This window comes from Octopus bimaculoides, chromosome 24 (genome assembly GCF_001194135.2).
Source record: "Octopus bimaculoides isolate UCB-OBI-ISO-001 chromosome 24, ASM119413v2, whole genome shotgun sequence".
Taxonomy (NCBI): domain Eukaryota; kingdom Metazoa; phylum Mollusca; class Cephalopoda; order Octopoda; family Octopodidae; genus Octopus; species Octopus bimaculoides.
This window is the reverse complement of record NC_069004.1, coordinates 1,582,120-1,582,697: the sequence shown is the minus strand read 5'-3', so window position 1 is coordinate 1,582,697 and position 578 is coordinate 1,582,120.

Sequence of the window (578 nt, the reverse complement as noted above, 5' to 3'; positions counted from 1 at the left end):
CACACAAAGAGACACATATACACATATAAGTATAAATATATACCTAAGAATATTCCTGCATAAATACCTTGTCTCTGATGACGGAATACCCAGTGTATGGGGATGTTGACCCATGACCTGGGGTATCCCAAAATCAGCTGTAAGACATTAATTACTTCTACTTCTCCATTTTTTAATTAACCTTATTCTAATTAAATATTCTAAATAACCTGAGATATTCTTCTTTCTGCGTCTATAAAACTTCGCTATAGACAACATTGCGTGTTCTGTCCTGTGGTGCTTATACAAAAAGTACGTTTCTACTCCCCACACGGGAGAAGGCCATATAAAGTTGCCCATGTGAAGAGCACGGCTCCCCCAAATGGATGACCGCAACCGATAGTGTTTGGCCTTGGGATTTGTTGATGGACATGGCGAAGCATGGCCTCACCGGGAACTGCGATCTGCGGAAGTTAAACGGCATGTTCTACCCCGAGGGATAAAGGTGCATCCTTGAAATGAAAACATTTTCCCCCTTCCCGCACCCCGTAACAATGGTGGCCACAATAAAGTCAACATTTTAATTTGTCAATATTGAA